This window comes from Anser anser (genome assembly GCF_964211835.1).
Source record: "Anser anser genome assembly, chromosome: Z".
NCBI lineage: Eukaryota > Metazoa > Chordata > Aves > Anseriformes > Anatidae > Anser > Anser anser.
Window position 1 is genome coordinate 7,405,238 of NC_139723.1, and position 18,780 is coordinate 7,424,017.

Consider the following 18,780-nt stretch of genomic DNA (forward strand, 5'->3'; position numbering starts at 1 on the left):
TACTGAAAGGATTTTCAAGCAGTCTAATTTGGCAGCTAAGGTGGGGGGAGAGTGTGAACGGCGGATTGAAACTGGCTAAGTTTGATGCATTTAAGTACTCTGTGTTACCAAAGGAGAGATCATGTTGCAACTGCAGATTCAGACTGAAATACAAAAGTTGTATACCTCTGGTCTACAGTTTCCTCCTATGGGATTATACATTTCACAGAGATTTGTCTTTCTTGAAGGACTTCTCCACCCAGTTAGATGCTTTTAGAGGTTTTTAAGACATAAGAAAAGGAGGATGTTAGACTGAGCAAGAATTTCAAGGGCTGGAACTGGATTTCTGTAAAGTACAGACCATCCAGTTGGAAAGAAAAAATATTTTGATAAGATGTGATATATTATATCCTGATGTCATATTTTTTCTGTTTCTCGTCAGAGAAAGCCTGAACAGCATTTGGCACAGGTTTCTGTATCATTTCCATCCTCCAAGACAGTTAGATGGCAGAGCATTTTGTATGTGTTAGCTGGTCCATTGCTATGATAACTGTATCATCTTACTGCATGTTTATTTGCTTTTTGATCAAATACCTATAAAGGTGTCATGCAGAATGTTTGCCATAGCAAAACTGCTTGTGTGTCAGGTTTAGATGCAAAGGGTTGGAAAGCATTTGCAAGTTTGAATTGATGGGGGGTTCATTACTATTTGTGTGTCATTAGTAAGGACAATTAATTACTGCCTGGATCTTTCGGGGGAGAAAATGTTCCCAAATGTTGCTGTGTGATGTCATAAAACTGATATAACTCCTGCAGGAGGCTGTGGGAACCTGGCAATGCATGCAAGAGAATCCTGTGGATTATTGACAGTGATGAGTTTGTATTAATGATTAGCAAGACTTTTAATGCCTATGTGGGAAGAATCCCATTGTTTTGTTAGGAAAACGTTGTTAAGAATATGTATGATGTGGCAGTTGAAAACAGAGGTGCAGTGAGTCTGTGTAACTATGGATACACACCCTCTCAATAAACACTTTCTAGAGAGTGAGCATTTCCAGCACGTGGAGAAATGCATCATAAACAGGAAAATTATTATCAGCTCCTATGGAGTGAGAACCAGGGGTCAGCAGTCTCATGCCAAGGAGTGTCATGCAGAATCCTTGTGCTACAAAGAGACAGCTCATGCTTCCTTGGTTTTTCATATCTAATGGAGGCAGATCTTCAACTCCTGTAGAGCATAGCTAAGTGGAGTTGCTCTGAATGCATTAGCTGAGACTCCAATCTGTACATACTTACCTGTATTAAAGTTATCAACAAGCAAAGAGGGGAAATGGAAAAAAATTAAAAAAAAAAAAGCAGGAAGGAACAGAAAGAAAGAAAAAAGATTAATTTGTGATACTTTTGAACACAGCAGTTAAAGCAAAAGGGGAAAAATAATTTTGGAGAGAGCAGCTTTTTCAAGTTGAATAATAAAAATGTCGAGGTAATAATCAAGACACTCCTGATATGTTCTGAAAATGTGCCAAGATGCTTGTCTTCCTAATAAGATCCCTGAATCTCTAAGCAGATGCTAATGGGGAAGAGAAAAAAAAATACATGTCATTATGAGGAAAAGTATTATCTATAGCAATGTCCTATTCAGAGACATGACTGACAGTGTAATTCACAGCAAAGCATCCTTTCATTATAAACCTAACAGGTTCAGTTTCCTCTCATTTTCAGCCAGAATGGTTAAAACAACTAGCAACTTCTAAATAACATAACATAACATAATATATCAAACATAACATAACATAGCATAACATATGTAGTAGTACAGAGGCCTGAGGTTGTGTGAGAGAGGTTTCAGAAAAGAGTGTCACGTTCCTGTGGCATGCTGCAGCGCACCTTTGTTTTTACAATTTGTGACAGGGTAAGAAAAGCATTTTCTACTGCATTGAAAGCTCCCCAGTCTCTCTGATTTTATTCTGAAATGTGACTAAATGAAATGTCATTGTCCACTGTCGGTCACAGTCTGGAACCAAAGAACTGGTATTGATATTTACTTAATCAAGGCACTTAACCTCCTGGCCTCCCAATAAAAATCAGGAAATAATATTGACCAAGCTTAAAAAGTTCTTTGAGATCTTCAAAGGAAGAGTGAGTTTGTAATTGTTTATATTTAAATGTACTGAAAGTTTTCCAATTCAGTGCAAGGATTAAAGAGTGAGACTTGAAATTAGTATTTTCAGCTTTTCATATGCCTTTGCACTAAAGTAGTGGTTAAGCTACTCTTGGAAGTTGGAATACTTTGCATTTCTATGTTTCATTGTAAACCTGACAGTGTATTTCACTACTTAAAACTCCCTGAAAATGAACAGTACTTTTTTTTTTTCTTTTTTTTTTTTTTTTGGTGGTGGTGGTGGGGGGGAATCATTTTCATATCACAAGCTGCTTCTGTTGCTTGTGAGGAAGTATTAGACATTCTGTCTCTGCTGTTAGTAACTGTAGCATACAGTACTTCACTTGAACACTTGAAAAGGTAGCTTGTAATACGTAGGTAACAAAATGTTCTTTGGGGTAAAAATAAAAAAATAAGTCTGAATATACTTAGGATTTCAATCAATAGTGTTTAAGGAGGATTAGAGGAAACAGCTGGCTAAACAAATATTAGGTGTAGAGTGGATGCGGTGGTATAAATTAATAATGCAGTTCTTTATCTGCTCTATGAATGGGAGGTTTTGTGGAGATAAGATGACCTAAACACGGTCACTGTCTGCCACCTACTGGATATTGCGAATACTCTTACCAAATAATTTTATTTAATTCTGAAACTCTGTAGCTAGTCCAGGTGCAATTTAACTCGAAGTAGTTAGTTTTATTCGTTTTTACCATTAAAAACCATAAGCTTTTTTTTTTTTTAATATATTTTTAAGGGAGGTTCTTTCTGCTTTTTTTAAATGCATATTAGATCTGCTAAAACCCAGTTCAGCTTTTATTTAACATAATTTGTCACTAATATCTGTTTACAAGGGGTTGTTAAATCATTCAGCAACAAATTAACAATTAGCCTGAAATACTGAGCTGTTACTGAAGAAAGTAAATAGATTGTTTTTGCACAAATATTGTGGCAGAAGAATCTATGTTTTGCAGTAAGAACTTCAAAACTCCTTCCAAAAGTCCTTTAGCATGTAGGATGTGCTGTTGTTAAGCCCCCTTTTGTTTTGTCACAGGATATTTTGTCAAGAATAGATATGGAAAAATAAAATGTCAAATTATTTCTGATGGCTGATGAAAGGTTATAAACCCTCTTCATCTTCTTTTTTTTATGCATGTCATCTACCTCCACCTATTTCAGACCTCTCTGACACTTATCTCTTGGACTATCCTTTCTCTTCCTTAGAGAAAGGAAAGTTGCTTTCTGGTGCACTGTGCTGTTTATTCAGTAGTAGATGTTCAGGTGCTGTCAATTCTCATAGCTCTAAAGAATCCAATGAAACGACATGATTTTAAGCAGACATACATAGGTCTGAATGTATTTTGTAACTGTTCATGCTCTGTGACCAGCTTACCTGCTCCCTCCTCATATGCTTTTTTGAAACTTCACCAGCATCACAGCTCCCACTGCAGTCATCTCCTAGGCACCTAAAACAGCTACAGATCTGTGGTTCTGGTGCTACATTATTTAAGTGCCACAATAGCTACTTCACTGTAGACATTAAAATACTTGGCAAAATCAAGCTCCCTGTGCTTCACTCTCTGCTTATTTTCATCACTGTCTGAACAGTAAATCAAATGGCAACACCACACTCAGCAGAACAAACAATTTCCATGTTCTTCTCATTCATTTAGCTTTGAAAGTGCACTTTTGTTGTTGTTTGTTTCCTTTTAATTAGTACTACAGAGTGGAAATCTTGAACATGATCAATGGCTGTGAAAACAAACATTTAAAAGACGCATTAAGAAATCTCGGAGCTATACTCTGTCTGAAGACTCCACTGACTACTTCAAAAACGTTTCTCAGGAGTTACACGAGATATTACCTTAGGAGGTTGTTAGCATGATGCGTGAGTTAATGGCTAAAGTGAGCAGGAACTCTACCTTTCCACTCGTCAGGCGAAGCTTACAAATGAACAGAAGGTAAAATTCCACAGCAGCAAATAGGCTAATTGATTTGATGTGATGCTTCATAGGGTAGCTACCTTTTGTTTTAAACCTGCCTGACATGGTACTGTGAATCACAGGAGCTGCTGAGGGGAAACAAGCCCAAATAGTATTGCTGTGAGCCTCTGTAAAGCTGCAGAGTCTCTCCCAGAACAACGCTTTCCACTAGATCCACCAGCACACAGAGTCACTGCCATTTCCCAGAGCAGGGCACATCAGATGTTATAGCAGAATCTACATCATTAATTGTCTGGCATAACAGAAATGAAGTCATGACACCAGAAGAAAGTGGTTGGATAGATGTCTCTTGCCTCAAAAAATGTTATCTTGGCATTTGTCTAGTACCAGAAGACCATTATCTTGAGACAGCTTTCCATTAACAAATTTTTCTAATTACTTTAAATGCTTACAGTCTACAAGGAACATATGGGCAATGGAGACAGGTTAGATATGAAATGTGTTTGACAGAAATCTAAGTAGCAGAAAACAAGTGCTTCAAAATATTCCTGAGGGAAAAGAAGGAAGAGTTACTTAGAGTAGTTCAGATTTGGGTTTAATCACTTTTGGTCTGTACTTTCACAAGTAGATGTTTTAAGTTTTTTGTTCTGTTGTTGTTTGTTTTTGTTTTGTTGTTATGGCATATCGCGTTAATTTAAACTGCTTATGTCATGGTAGCTGACATAAGCTATCATTTTTTTGGAGCCTGATCATTGAAAATCGATGATGTTAAATGGCAGACTGCTGTTGATTTGTAGTATTTAGCATACAGGCTATTACCCTCCATTGTTTTAAAACTGGTGATTCATTGTTCCGCTAGTTAGTGGCTATCAGTGCTTGGCACTTGTGTTTTAGAAGATCATATACACAAGCCATAGTACAATACCACTTTACTGTTAGATTCTGATCCAGCAAAACAATATATAAGCTACTTTACTTACATTAGTAATTCACTGAAATCAGCAGAAACTTGCTCAGTGAATAAAACTATTCATGTATTTCCAGAATGGCATCCATAATTTCTCACACAGATGGTCAAAAAGCAGTATATAAAATCCTAGCCTGAAAATATATTTATTATAGACATAAGTCTCTCACTGATGTCAGTAGAGTGTTTGTTTAAGTAAAATAGAGCACATTTTAAAAGAGTGGAGAAATCAAGACCTGCACCTGTGGCATCTCTGTGTTGAGGATGTGCAAGTTTAATGTAGGAAAAGACTTTTCATTGCTAAAATAACTTCCCAAACTCTCTATTTGGAACTGGATGACTGTTCATCTATTTATTATTATTTAAGAAAGTACATGCCACACCCAAAAATATCTATGCAGGTTGTTTTTTTCCATAAACATATTTTCAAACAGAAGAAAAACCCAACTCTGAGTCATATACAAAAATACTGACTATACCAGGAAAAGCACATTGCAAATTTTCCTGTTTTGTAATACTGGTGAAAACATTATAGTGTTGGTCCCAACCAAGAGATTTACAAGAAGTGTGTCAGAGAAAAAATAAAGTTACAGGAGGTGCAGTAGTTGGTTGTTTTATTGAAATGGCAGTGATGTTTGTGTGTTGCAAATACATCAGGCCATAATGGTGCTGCCACCTTCTGATATGCACTGCTTATTGCCTGAGGTAATTTGCTCCCGTTTTCCCACACCCAAGATGCTGTACATGTAGTAATGAAATTCCATGGTTTTAATTTCATGCATAATACAAACTAATGAATGTATTTTTCATTTTCAGCTAAAATATGTTTCAGGATTTCCAGATGTCTGAAACAAAATGTCAAATTTTGCCAAGTTTTTGTAACTTGTTTCTTTAATAGCTTTGATTATATAGTTCTGAAATAGGTGTAGAAAGTAAGATTCAGCTTTTGCTAGGAAGTCAAACAGGCAGGCAGATTTTTGTTGTTGCTGTGGAGACCTTGAATTATGTAGTTTATTTATTTATTTATTTATTCATTTATTTTTAATTAGAACACATTTTCAGTAGTTCACCTGGCTACTGAAATAAAAGTTTAGTTTGTGAAGTGACTGTGTATTTATCTGGTAGTGCATGTGGTTGGATGTCTGGTCACATACGTCATACTGCATTCGGGGGACTAAATAGTCATCTCTGGGAGACAGGAACTGGTAGAACACTAAAGATGCTGATGTTGCAAACATTTTCCATATTTTGCCCAGCTAAAACAGTGACTAAAGAGTATGATAATCCAGCTATTATAACTGATAAACATAACCAGAGAGTACTATGATTTTACTCTTAAATATTGAATAACATTTGTGATAAAGCATTGTAATATGGCTGCAGACCTATTTTCTGAAAAGTAGTTAGAAATGAAAAGAAAAAGGCACAGAAACCAACAGATTAGCTTTAGCTTTTGTTAAAGACTAGAAACACCTCTGAATGCCAGGGCAAGAAACACCACATTCAGAGTCATTCACCAAGTGGCTATTGCCCAGCATGGCAGGGGTGATGTGTCCCCTTATGCCCCACACATATGGGTGGACATAGTAGGAGATGGGTAGAAACACTTGGATGCTGCAGGGGTTATGTGTCTTTCAGCACAGTTCCTTTGAGCCTGTAAATCATGTGCCAGAGAAAAAACAGTTGCACTCCAGATGTGTGACATGCTGGTCCCATTCTAATAATGTAACATATAAAAAGTAGAGAAGAACAAGCAGAAGCTGAATGTATGTACAGGAGCAAAAAGTGCAGTGCAATTATAAAAAATAAAATAAATAAATCACACAACACAATGATGACTCCTGGGAAATCTAGCAGGAAAAAAAATGTAATTTTAAATCAAGAATCTCTCAGAGTAGATCAAAAGCATAATAAAACATTTGTTGATGTGCCTGGGTGGTTCTCTTTAATATCAATGTCTGGTCGTTCAGACAATGAATGGGTTGTTGCATCTAGTTTCCAGACATTTCTTTCTGTTAACCCCATGAGCAGCTAAGACAAGCATAGAGCTATTAGATTTTTCAAAAGCAAGCTCCATATCTGACTGCATCTGTGTTTTAATTTATGTTCCACTCTGATCAAATCAGACAACAAGAAAAATTTTCAAGTCCAATAGGGCATTCCCCAGTAGGATGCGAGAACGATAGTGGCATGTATGACATCTACATGAAGAAGCTAGGAAGGTGTTGTCTTGATAGAACTTGTGTAGCATGTTTTCAAAACTGGTTAGGAAATCCATAGCTCAACGTAAAAACAGAAGCACATCTAAAATGAGATTTTGCCAGAGCTAGTCAAATTTGGTACTCTTTTGTATTTTTGTTAGTAACCTGGACAATGGAATAGAAAAGATGCTTAAGTTTTTAGACAACATAAAACTGGGAGACCTTACTGTATTTTGGAAGCTATGCTTTGAAGTTAACATGTTCTTGCCAAACTGGAGAAAACAAAACCAAAAACCTTTTCAATAAATACTGTATGGTAAACTGAGGCAGAAAGAAAACAATGTACAAGGCTCAGTAAAGCTTTAGGTCTCATTTGAGCTTGTTCATACAGGCACAGTATTGTCAGAGCTGTAGAGACCAGCTAAAGAAAGTCCTAAGGTAAATAAAAATTACAAACTTGATAGTTTAGGGAAAAAACAAACAAACAAACAAACAATGACTTGGAATAAATAACTAAAAATCTGCAACTATTGAAGCCTAGACTAAAAGTGAATGCACTGAAGAAAAGCCTTCAGAAGTCGTTAAATCATAAGAAGGTGCTGAACAGTCTGTTTTCCATGCCTATAGCAGAGAAAAGTAATGGGTGCATATTGCAAGAAGAAAGGCCAGGGAAAGAGATCTCTGAAAGTAAAGATGAGAAAGCTCAGGCATAAGTTATCTGGGAACCCTGTGAAGTCTGTGCTGTTTCAGTTTTCAGTAGCAGGTTGGACAAAATGGATAGAAGGTTGAAGGAAGTGCCTGCCTGTTGTTCTCTGTTGGAGGAAGTGCCTGCCTGTTGTTCTCTGTTGGACAACTTCTCTACAAATCGACTGAAAGACAGTTTTACTTGGGAGAAATATTTTTGAAAGTTATGTGTTGGTTCAGCATCTGAACTTGCAAAAGAATATTTAACAAAATTGAAAGAGGTTAATGAGTTTTAATAGTTTGTGGCTCATGAAGAGATCAATTTGTCCTTAAATGTAGTGGAGACAAAAGAAGACATCCTCACCAGTGCATATCACAGTACTTTGGGTATCAAGCTGATAAAACTTTTAGATTTACTGTGTTTCAAGAAGTGTCAAACAGCAAAAAATATGCAAAGAATTATGAGATAAAGTCACTTGGATGGCACATAGTCAAGAAATAAAGGTTGCCTATCAGAAAATTAAAGCTACCACATTTATGGAAAACACTGTAAATGTCAAGAAAAAGTACAAGCATATATTTCCAGAGCAGAAGACGTAGATCCTGTCAAATCATGTTGTGAGGGCAACTTATTTTTGTCACATTTGGTGATTGATGCAGATTCTATTACTTTGTCTGAAGAATGTTGTTTCAGGAATGCACCATTACTGAATTATTGCAATTCATTTGTTTGGACTTCAGCCTTCTCCTGATGTCATATTGGGAAAATACGACTTTATTTCTAGCTGATTATGAGTTTGAGCAAATCTATATTTATTTCTGTGACTCACAGTGTTCAAAATAGTCATCTCAGAAAACAACCTTCATTCTGCAGACAGTGATATTCATTGATTCATTTTTATTTATTTTTTATTACTCCAGAAACTGCCATTGAACTATGATTTACAGCTTTTATGCATTTTTTTTTTTATTGGTGCCAACTGCCCAGTTTATATTGAGTTTCTCACATGAAAGTTAAATAGAATCTTACAGATGTGGTGTTATAATGGGGCCAACATGTTGGAGGGCACCCTATCAAATATATCTAAAGAGAAGATTAGGGTCTCCAATGGACCATCTTTGGAGTTCCTTTGACACCAGACAATTTAACATATTTCTTATATCAGGCTTGAATATTCCTTAAACTGTGACCCAATGTCATTAGAAATTGAGGATCAATAGACTTAGTTCAATAAATGTTGGGGATCAATAGACTTAGTTCAATAAATGTTGGCTTTTTGTCTTCTAAGCCCACACGAATGCCACCTTTGGCAATGGCCTTTTTGGCAATGGAGTCCCAGTCCCATTGTGTCTGCTTCAAGGGAATTTATAGATAGTCTTTGTAGTCCATAAGAGAAGCAGAAGCAAGAATATGCTTCTTTTGCAGTTAAAGTTTGGCAAATTCAGTTACTGTGCAATGTGCAAATAAGTATGAACAAAAGGACAAATTAAAGACTGTTAGTCAACAGCTACCACTCAGGATGCACATCTTCTTTTTAGAAAGGGACACTGTCTTGCAAACTTGAAAAAATAAATAAATTAAAAGGCAGTTCTGGTTCTTTATGGGTCCATAAGCTCTTCCCAGACTTTAGTAAGGAAAACGTAGCACTAAGAAAATCTACATGGATTTACATCAAGGAGAATTTGGTTCATATTTCCCTGTCATGGAAGCTTAAACATGGCAGGTCACTAGAAAGCACAACAGAAAATTCTGGCAAATCTCATAATATTTTATGGGTTTGTTTTAATAGATCATCAGCTTTAAAGTCATCATATTAGGTAAGAGTCTTGATTTATACTAAGAAAACACTCTTTGGCTTTTGTGCTTACAATGGCAAACTTGAATATATCAACTGCAGAAGTAAATTAGTGAGTCCTAACCACATGGTTCAGTCTAAGAATACTTTTTTATCTCTTGGCTCAATAAGGCTAAAAGGGGCATTCTCATCTCAGTAGTGCCCAATGACAGCAACAGGAGGCAATGGGCCCACAGTAACATATAAGAAATTCTGCTTAAACATGAGAAAGACTTTGAGATTAAATGAACACTGGAACAGGTTCAGGTTACCTAGAGAGGTTATGGTGTCTCCATTCTTGGAGAGATTGGACTGAGGTATTGGACTGGACAGTTTCCAGAGGCCCCAGCTATTCTGTGATAACGTGATTTGTACTTTTACACTCAAACTCATATTTGCTTCTGTATCATGTGTACTCATGGTATTGAAGAGATGAGAGTCTTTACCAAAAATGAGCTATGGGTTCTTTCATGGCTGTTTAGATATACAAAAACCCAAGAATAAAGGAGGACAAGATACTACAAAATGATGCCAAACTTCCACTCTAACAGCATTTTCAGGTGTTATTCAGGAAAGAGGAAGAAAGGCAAACATAAAGAGAAAGAACAAGTAAAAGAATCCAAAAAAATGCAATATTGCTTTTCCTCAAAGAATAGAGGGATGTGAACAGGAAGCTCTCCCCTTCTGAGCACGTTAGCTACTGCTGTCAAATGCTGAACAACCCTGTTTAATTTGTGTTTAGCTGAATCTAGAGAAGGAAGCAAAGAAAGGCAACATACAGAAAACATGATGCTTATTTGCATTATGTTCTTCAGCTGACTCTTCAATTTCCTATCATGCAGGCCTTAATTGCTCTTGGATTTGACCTTTAATACAATTCTCTAGCATTAAACTGATCAGCATCTCTAGATTGACTCAGGAAGCTATGGGTACTTAATGGCTGATTCAGCGCTCAAAGAGCCTTTTGAAGTGTTATCTTTAATCTCAAAATGACTTCGAATATATTCAAGTAGTGTATTGCTTGGATAGTGAGGAATGAACCAGCAGATTTGTCCATGATTCTGACCTTTGCTTTCTTCCTCCTGAAATAAAATAACAGAAGAGGATAGCTGAAGGTTCACAGGCACAAAATAGACCATTTGGGATAAATTTGTGCCTGCTGTGTCTTTCTAATATAGTTAATCATTTCACTCTTACAGGAATTATAGTATGATTACTAGTCAGGCAACTTTGCTGACAATCTGAAGACCAGCACCTTACTGCTTACATCTCCCTGCCACTGACACTGGGAATTTCTCGGTGCTCAATGGAGTGCCCACGGAGGACTTACAGGAAATCATTATCTTAACTCCTTGCTGTGTAAGGGAGAACTGTGGTTGCTGTACTAGCAGTGAGAATGTGACACAGTATCAATTTCAGATTGGGGCATCCAAAAACAGATATTAATTGTCACCTTTGAATTATTTATTATTTGCAATGGGCAAGAAAGAATTACTGGGTAGTTAAGACTTTTTACTGTAAAGATATTTTACTGCCGCTTGACAAACATAGTTTCATTTCCTGCTCATTTAAATTACTTTGTGACCTTGAATAAGTTGGGATCTTCTTAGCACTTCATTTCTCTGTCTATAAAAATGGAATGGTAAAGCTTACTTTTTTCACAGGGATATTTTGAATTCATGTGGGTAACCTGATTGGTTTATCTGGTAGTGGTATAGAGCCACCTACAAAACGTGACTGTGCAACCAGTTCAGTCAAGCAAGGCATATTGCTGCATCAGGCTCAGTGCTGTCTGATTTCTTCTTTTGACAGTATCACAGAAAGTATATATATGCCTTCATGCAAGCCAGCCTAATCCTGGACATCACCAGTGGTTTGGGGTGGAACTGTAATGAAGGAACAGCAGAGAAAGTGCATGGAGAGTACATAACGTCATGAATTGTTGCTCAGTTGATACCACACCGTAAATTCATGGTTCCAAAGGGGTTTATGAGTCTTTGTGCAACACTGAATGATAGCAAGCTACTAAGTGAGCCCAAAGCAGCAATTTCTCTAGAAGCTGGAATAGTTCTCAGCACTGGTATTGCTTGGGGCTGCCATCTTCTCCAGTTCCGCAGATAGCTATTATTCCAAATAAAGAAGAGATGGCTGCATATTAAAGACTACAAGAAAGTAAGGACATGAAAATGGGAATGTAGGTACAGAAAAGAATTTAGACAGCCTGGCAGCAGGGAGAATTACACAATTAAAAAAAAAAAAAAAGTCATCTTCTTTGCTTTGCTTCTAGGCATTTTGCTTTGCTTCTAGAAAAAAAAATGTAACAGCTAAACAGAGATATGGGTAGAGAAGAGAAGAAAGGGAAGGGAAGGGAAGGGAAGGGAAGGGAAGGGAAGGGAAGGGAAGGGAAGGGAAGGGAAGGGAAGGGAAGGGAAGGGAAGGGAAGGGAAGGGAAGGGAAGGGAAGGGAAGGGAAGGGAAGGGAAGGGAAGGGAAGGGAAGGGAAGGGAAGGGAAGGGAAGGGAAGGGAAGGGAAGGGAAGGGAAGGGAAGGGAAGGGAAGGGAAGGGAAGGGAAGGGAAGGGAAGGGAAGGGAAGGGAAGGGAAGGGAAGGGAAGGGAAGGGAAGGGAAGGGAAGGGAAGGGAAGGAAAAAAGAAACTCAACGAAACAACCAACCAAACAAAAAAACAACTGAACAACAACAACAAAATTCATCCAGCTAGTCTCTTGTTGGACTTGATGATCTTATGGGTCTTTTCCAACCTAAATGATTATATGATTCCATGTAAATCTATATGCATTTTAGTGATCAAAGTTAAAACTGTAAAAATGTGTAGTAATAAGAATTATATGCTGCCAAATATGGATATTTGTGCAGCTTTTTCAGTGCAAGGGAACCCCCATTATTTACCTTAAGATAAATTTTCTTCATTTTGGAAAGATATAAACATCTACACAAAGTAGAATGCAACTAAAAATCTAGTCAAGGTGCTTTGAGCAATGAGATTATTGTTCCACGTAAAGAAGGCAAAAAAGGCACTTCTGGCTCATACTTTGTTGAAGCCAGCCATGCAACTTTCCATTGTTTACTTTTCTAAAGGTTAATACAGTGTCCTGAAAAACGTTAAATAATGACAGTAAAGATTGCATATGTTAATGTCTTCTGGCTCATTGACTCACAGACCAATAATATTCCTTTTTACTATATGAATTCATCTTTCCTTTAAAGTATATGTATCTTCTGGAACGATTAATTTGTAAATACATAGACTGAATGGGAATAAATTTTTGCTATTCCTTACTGCATATTCAGAGCAGGTAAAATTATTCCATTTGCTGGCCATAAACATCATCTGTCATGTCAGTGTCTTGTATTCAGTGCTAGCACCTTAGGTTAGATGATATATTGCTATTATCTTAACAGTTTTATTCTTGCAAGTGCTGAAGTAAGGACTGAGTTACCAGAACACATGATCTTCTCTGTTAAAGCATCAAAGAGTGGCTAATTGTGGTTGCAGCCCAGAAAGCCAACTGTACCCTGGGCTGCACCAACAGCAGCGTGGGCAGCAGGGCGAGGGAGGGGATTGTCCCCCTCTGCTCTGCTCTCGTCAGACCCCACCTGGAGCCCTGCACTCAGCTCAGGGGCCCCTAGCAAAGGAAGGACAGAGGCCTGATAGAGCAAGTCCAGAGTAAGGCCATGAGGATGATCAGAGGACTGGAGCACCTCTCTTTGAGACGACAGGCTGAGGGAGTTGGAGTTGTTCAGCCTGGAGCAGAGAAGGCTCTGGGGAAACCTTATAGTGGCCTTCTAGTGCCTTCTAGGGGCTACAGGGAAACTGGGGAGGGACTTTGTGTCTGAGGGTGTAGGGATAGGACAAGGGGGAATGGCTTTGAACTAAAAGAGGGGAGATTTACATTAGTTGTTAGGAGGATATTCTTCCCTCAGAGGGCGGTGAGGCCCAGGCCCAGGCTGCCCCGAGGAGCTGTGGCTGCCCCATCCCTGGCAGTGCCCAAGGCCAGGCTGGATGGGGCTGGGGGCAGCCTGGGCTGCTGGGAGGTGTCCCTGCCCATGGCAGGGCATTGGAACCAGATGATCTTTAAGGTCCCTTCCAACCCAAACCATTCTGTGATTGTGTGATTCTGTAATTTTAAACTGAGTATTTAAATGGGCCAGAAGATGTAAGGGATTTTATACAATTTAAGTTATATGTAATAACCTATTATACCAGGTTGTTGGGTTTTAGCATCTGTGGGAGGACGTTTATGACCTTGGGGTTTCAGGAAAGCCAAGATGGACTGTCCCCGCTGTGGGCAGATATAATGCACACCATAGCAGATTCAGGCAGGAACCACTGAGCTGCTTAGCACAAGCTCACATTGTAGAGGTTTTCTTCACTACTATGAAAATAATACTTAGGTCTTAAAAATCTTTCATTGCTACATCTTAAATGGCATTACAAAGATGGCAAGCAGCATTAACTCATATTGCAAAAGTGGAGAGGAAGTTAAAATGATTTTTGTATTTTTTTTAATTATTTTTAAATAAAAACTTATGTTCTGGAACACAGCAGTTTTGAAGGAACGGGGAATCATATGGCTTTTTCTTGGCTGTACATCTCCAGTGTGCAGAGAATCCTGAATACTTTAATACATACAGATGGCAACAATCTCCCTTTATAGCATCTGTGCAATGACTGCATCCTGTATACTGCTTAGAGATACTGTACAGAGCCACTGTGAGACAACATGTAACAGACCAGCAAGGATTGCTTTGCCCAAAAACAGTTTCGGGTCATGATACCACCTCAGCCAACTTGCACTGCTGAAAATGTTTAGTGAATTTATATTATACCACTGCAGTAAGCTGAGGATGACTTGTGAAACCGATAACCTTTGCTTCACTGACCAATAAGTAGAGGCAATGTTGCTTAACTATTCCTCTTGCATGCTAAAAAACAAACAATATTTTTCTTCGACAATATCCACTGCTCTGTTTTGCCGGGCCCCAAAAGTTAGATCCCTTTTGCTTTTTTTCTGATGGCCAACAAAGTGGAATCTGTGCCTACGTATATACTACTGCCTTTTTCTTCGTACATGTAAAATATTGAAAACTAGCAGTCTCAAATACTTTGATACAAGTTAGGAAGATTTACTTTAGGTTGCTTTTTATTGATGGTGGTTTAGGGGTGATTTTTTTCAGGTAGCTCTTTTTTTTTTTTTTTTCTCCAGGTAGTAGTGTTGTTCTGTATGTTTTAGAACATCCAGAGGATCTATTTCTAAATACTCTAGGCAATTATACATAGTTAGATTTTCTTCTCTGTTTTCTTACCAAGTAAACACAAGAAAGGAGAGTGCTTAAGCTGGAGGTGTGCATGCAGGTGGAAGCACACTGGAAAATGGTTACGAGATTGCGTTAGGAGAAAGAAAGGTTTTGAGAAGAAAGGTAAAAAAAAATACTTTGAATAAAATCACAATTGGCAGACAAAGTGGAGGTGCTTAACAGCAAAAAGTGTACAGAGGGAGCACAAGGAGGCTGGATATTAAGTTTATGGATACTGGATCACAGACCTGGATTTTCTCATGGGATTTACTGCAGGTTATGCCGTGGTACAACAAGAAACTGCACTGTATTTGTCATTGAACAGAAAGTGTAAGGCCTTTCACTGCAGACACATCTTTTGTTTCCTGCCTGAAGAACATTATTTATAGCTTTTCTTATGAAATTTTATTAAAAGGTAAAGAAATAGTAAATAAATGATAGAAGAGATGAAGAATTATAAAGAAACAAATCAGCTAAAGTCCAAATATTGTTTCTGAATTCAGGGCACACAATGAAAGTCTATGTTGTAGTCAAGGTGCTATTTATAGCTTGTACATTCAAAGTTTACACTAGAAATGAGTTTATAATGGAAAGTATGCTGGTTTATGAGTGTGCCAGTGTCATTTTTCCAACAAAATCTAATTTGAGACATTTAAACAGAGGTGTTTGCAGTACAGGACTGGTGTTGAAGGCTTTTTTTCTTTTATTATAACCAATTTAAAATCCTTAATAAAATATGTGTGCCAGTCCTTTTATAGTAAAAATTAAGGGAATTTCTCAGCTCTTAAATAGCATCTAGCTTTACGGCCTTTGATGTCCCAGTTGTGAAATAAAGGTCACCCACATACTCATGTAGTAACTCTAAGAAATGGTGCACAACCACAGCAGACTTGCAGTTCTTTTTCTGTAGTCCTTCCTGCAGCCGAAGTCTGGTTATACAGCCTGCTCTGCTCACTGTAGCATCAATGCATTGCGAGCTGCATTACAACTGAGGAAGAGCTCAGGTGTTCCCTTGGGTCACCAGTGTAAAGCCTAGCTATAACTCAAGTCCCAAGCAGATGCTCAGCCAAAAAACGTTCCTCTCCTGTCCCCCAGCTCCTCACCCACACTCCTGGTGCTGGGAAAAACTTTTGTTACTGCAGTTGCTCTCCCCTTCCCACAGAAGAGAATGTATCACATTTCTTAAATCGTTTTTCCCTGCAGCAAAACTGAGACACTGTGACTCCTTGAGAGTAAAAATGCCTCTGGCATGTGCTGGCAGGAATTGTTCCATCCTGGCACCACAGAGATCAGAGCTGAATGCCACAAGTTCGTCTGTAAGTGCAAGGAAAACGGCCCTTGCTCTACATTTATACAAAACAGACCCATGCCTGCACCTCAAAAGATGTCATGTAAATTTCAGATGAAAATAACAGTGTTCAAAGCAATCTATTACTGCCATGTTAGAGGTGCAAAATTTTTCTTCATTAAATTCAGGCTTTATATGTATGCTCTTTTGTCTATGTCAGATTTAATTAGAGCAATGACCTGATTTCTTAGAAATAGATTTCTACTGTCTACAGCATTTCTAGTGAAGCTAGGTTATTAAAAAGCTCATTTATTATATTTATGCTTTTTCAGAAAAATTCATTATGATACTCATGGAAGTATTTTTAATGGAGTATACATTCCTCAAATTGACCAAAAGACAAGGTGATTTTTTAAGATTATTATAATGTGTCAGCCAATCAAACCATCCTTTTTTTTTTTTTTTAAATTTGCTAATTTCAGTGAAATTTCTTTACTATTATTTGCTGTAATACTAGGTATGTCCCCTAATATGATAAACTCTCCTCATCGTGGAATAACCTATTTTAGAAGCAAATTAACCATTATACAAGCATGAAGGGGAGTGGGGGTGGAAGTTGCATCTGGGACCTCTCAAGTCCATCCACTGAGTTTCTGATCCCAGAAAGCAGCAAATTAATAATAGTATGTGGCTAGGGAATCTATAGTAACTGTGTAAGTAGTGGTTTTTTTTTTTTTCAGAGCAGACAAATAGGCAAATGTGTTTTAATGCTTCAGGAGTAAAAATGGAAGACAGAAATTATTTTATTGCAGATCTTGTGTTTGGTAATTTTTCTCCTTGTCTTGTGTGGACATCTCTAGAGAGAGGATGACAGAACTCTTGCATGCTGGTTTATCTTACCAGCTTTTATTCATGAAATCATGTCGGACAACGTGTATCTTGTTCTCTCAAAGCAAATGCAATGGCCATAATTTGTGTCTGTGTACAAGTGTACATACGATGGGGGACCTGGGATGGGCTTCACCTTTTCCACTGTTGTGGAAGGCAGAGCTCCAGCCCTCCTGCTCCCAGCAGCAGCCGGAGAGGTAGCCCCGATGGAAGGAGCAGTGGCAAGCTGCTGGGCTGGCTGAGGTGTCCAAACCATCTGCAGGGCTGCCGAGGGAAGAGGAGAGCAGGTCTGCAGCTGCTCGTGTGGTGTGTACCACTGATGCAGTTGCACAAGTGAGAGAAACCTCTGCTTTCATAACAGTTTACTTTGCTCACCAAGCTGCCACCAGTTATGTTTTTTGTCCTTTTTTTTTTTTTTTTCCTGAGCATGCCTATGTTGGGACTGACCTGTCAGCACAGTTCTGCCTATCTAGCTAAATCAACAAACCTTTTCCAGTGTAGATTAAATTTAATTAGGGATCAGCACAGCTCCCAGTCTCTTGTTTGGCAGCCCTCAGGCTGGGAGGTGGAGCTCTGCTAGGGTTAGTTTATAGAGGTCTTCACAGGGATAGGTTTGGGTGTTGGGGTGTTTTTACCCCCTGCTGCGTGGCTCTTTAAAATCCTTCCCCAGCCAAATAGCCCCACGAATGGCGTTTATGCTGTCAGCCCTGGCATTTGGATGTAAGTGAGTCTGTGCATTTGGCCTCTGAGAAGGAAGTGGAAGGGAGCTGACCCCACAAGGCTGAAGCTGCTGGTAAGTGAGAGACCCTGGAGCAGCGTCCCATGCCCTGTGAGCTCGGCAGTTTTTGAAGCTTAGGAAGTTTGTACAAGTCGCCGAGATGAAAGCTGGATCAAGCAGCAGCCAGTATCTCAGTTAGGCTATTTCACAGTTTACTTTTATTTCACAATATAAAAGCTGGTGCAGGCGTCCCCTGGAGCACTGTGTGCAGCTGTGGGCTCCCCAACCTACAGCGGGTGTTAAGGCCCCTGGAAGCACCCAGAGCAGGGCAGCAAGCCCGGCCCAAGGGCCGGACGGCCGTGCTGTGAGGAGAGGCTGAGGACACTGGGGCTGCCCAGCCTGGAGAAGAGGAGGCCCAGAGGCGGCCTCACTGCTCCCGGCAGCTCCCTGAGGAGGGAAGCGCAGAGGCAGGTGCCGGCCCCTGCTCCCTGGGAGCTGCTGGCAGGGCACACGGGAACGGCACAGAGCTGCGCCAGGGGAGGGCCCGGCTGGGCAGCGGGAAGCATTTCTGTACCCTGAGGGTGGCCAGACACCGCAACAGGCTTCCTAGCGAGGTGCTGGGTGCCCCGAGCCCGTCGGTGTCCAAGGGGCATTTGGACAATGCCCTCAGTACTGGGCTTTGACTTCTGGTCAGCCCTGAACTGGTCAGGCAGATGGATTGGATGATCTCTGAAGGTCCCTTCTAGCTGAACTCTCTCCTCGCCTCTCCTCGCCTCTCCTCTCCCTCTCCTCTCCCTCTCCTC

At 39.2% G+C, this 18,780-nt stretch overlaps 1 protein-coding gene across 6 annotated transcripts in view; it reads left to right on the forward strand.

Annotated features, from left to right (window-relative positions):
* Positions 1-18,780, forward strand: part of HAPLN1 (hyaluronan and proteoglycan link protein 1) — a 64,329-nt gene that overhangs the window by 1,171 nt on the left and 44,378 nt on the right. Inside the window, exon 1 of one of the 6 annotated variants that reach the window (XM_083818080.1) lies at positions 17,893-18,052. The exons of the other annotated variants lie outside the window; for them this stretch is intronic. The gene's annotated coding sequence lies outside the window, so the exon portion shown is untranslated. Of the gene's footprint in view, positions 1-17,892; positions 18,053-18,780 lie in introns of those variants that run through there. 6 annotated transcript variants of the gene reach the window in all.